The 1539-nt window shown below is 43.1% G+C and overlaps 1 pseudogene; it reads right to left on the bottom strand.

Moving 5' to 3' along the window:
- Window positions 1-470: 470 nt before the first annotated feature.
- LOC100352194 (general transcription factor IIF subunit 2 pseudogene) lies at window positions 471-1206 on the bottom strand (annotated as a pseudogene).
- Between the last annotated feature and the right edge of the window lie 333 nt (window positions 1207-1539).

Genomic DNA, 1539 nt, shown 5'->3' with positions numbered 1-1539 from the left:
GGCACCTTCTCCCCCCTTCTCATTTAAAAAAAATGGTTTTCCAGCAATTTCGGAGTATGGAACTTTGGCTTTTCATTCTTAACAGTTTCTGTAGCTGACTTTCCCCTCTTGGAATCCACATTACCTCTGCTCCTCAAGAGACAGAGCAAGACAAAGTCTTAATCTTGAAAAGAATGTCCTCGCTTTACATTTAGAAGGTAATCCTTTAAAAAGAAAAACCCTTTTAATTCCCCAACCCTTTCCTATTCATGGATAATCTGGTTGGATACAAATCTGTTACTCAATTTCTTTCTTCTCAAAGAAAAATTATAAAACTTTGTAAGGATTACAGGTTTAAAAAACTGACCATCAGAAACAACAGTACCAGCCATGTTACTGCTACAGACCCAGGCACTCAAGTGTTCAGAATCAAGGCTGAGGCTCAGTGTCACCCTGCAGGGGTTCCACCAGCCAGCTCCCCAGGTACTGGCTTAATCTTTCTTTTCTTTTCCCCTCTAGTGTCTGTATTCTGGCCTGAGCCCCCACATATGTTTGTGGATCTCTTTTACATTCTGAATACCAACTTCTCTCAAGGTTTCCTTCAGGTAGCCCACAGGCTGTTTTGTGATGTCCACCAGGTCCCTAAGGTTGGACTACCAGTGCTTCTCAAAGGCTGTAAACAGCCTGGCTAAAACTTGCTCTTCATCAGCTCAGGCTCGTTTTCCATCTTGTTTCTCCTTTCATAGTCAATGTTGTATTGATGATTAGCAACAGGTTTGTAGTTGGTTGTTACAACTATACCCAGTTGTTGGGATGGTCTTACTGCTTTGGGGGAGTCCTCTGTTTACCATCTCTTCAATCTCATGTAATTCTCACTGGCCACATGTTGGCATTCAGCTCTTTATTCCAGCTCCTTCCAGAGACAGCCTCTCCAAGGAGCTCTCAGTAAATACCGTTTACCATCCAGCAGTTTTCCAGACACAGGGATGATCTTGAGGATCACTGACTATAGCTGGTTTCGCATCAGAATCATGAATATTTGAAATATCTTCATCCAAAGTAAAGGACACCACAGTCCTTCCTTGATTCTTAACAATCCGCAGTTTCTCAACTTCACCTCTTCCAGGAGTTTAGCCCATTGCTGTGGCAAATATTTAGAAACATTGACCAGACACACTCCAGTGTACTGTTTGCGCCAGTCACATCGAGTTCCCCGTACTTGGCCATGAGTTTGTTGGGGGTGGAAGTGAGTGAACTGGAGCAGCGGCCTCAGGACCTTGGGTGCTGTGGAGCAATTATCCTGAGCAGAAGGCTAGCGTGGTGGAAGGTGGACTGCAGGAGACAGTGCTGATTACCTTCCAAGATTATAGAAAACCTGGAACTGAGGAACACTGGAGGTTTCCATATTAAAATATGAATTGTTGGGAGAAAGAAGGTAGTGTGGTGGAATCACCAGTTCCTAAATTTGTATGTATGAAATGCACGAAGTCTGTGTTCCTTATATTAAAAAAAAAGTGCCAGAGAAGCAATGACTTTGAACAGCCTTTGTCTTTAAGGTTG

Source organism: Oryctolagus cuniculus, chromosome 15, assembly GCF_051225735.1.
Source record: "Oryctolagus cuniculus isolate XC-2025 breed Fujian yellow rabbit chromosome 15, ASM5122573v1, whole genome shotgun sequence".
NCBI lineage: Eukaryota > Metazoa > Chordata > Mammalia > Lagomorpha > Leporidae > Oryctolagus > Oryctolagus cuniculus.
Note: the sequence above shows the minus strand (reverse complement) of the source record. Positions and strands in the feature narration are given on the sequence as shown.